Below are 342 nucleotides of genomic sequence, written 5' to 3'. Positions count from 1 at the left end.
TCGGCGAACTTTTCGCGTTGTATTTGAACGAACTCCTCCTAGGGAATTCATCGGATCTGCTTCAAAATTGGTCAGTACAGCGCTATTTTTTTTTCTAGATCGCAAAATGTCCATAATCCACTCTTTTGTGTTCCTCCTATGCGCTTTGTCCGATTCGCACAAAAGTTTTCACGTAGCATCTGGGGACCGTCCTTATAAAAAAGTAATTCAAAGAATTTTGATATTTCAAAAAATAAGCGTGTTATAAAATTAGCACTTCCTGTAGATTTTACAGATAAAACTGCAGTTTTTGCACAAAAGTTCTGGTCTTGTAATAGACATTCCCATAGTTTTGCGCTCAGC

The sequence above is a fragment of the Morone saxatilis genome, unplaced genomic scaffold (genome assembly GCF_004916995.1).
Source record: "Morone saxatilis isolate NCDOM2014 unplaced genomic scaffold, NCSU_SB_2.0 Contig16, whole genome shotgun sequence".
Classification (NCBI taxonomy): Eukaryota; Metazoa; Chordata; class Actinopteri; family Moronidae; genus Morone; species Morone saxatilis.
The sequence above is the reverse complement of the archived record's forward strand: the minus strand, read 5'-3'. Positions refer to the sequence as shown.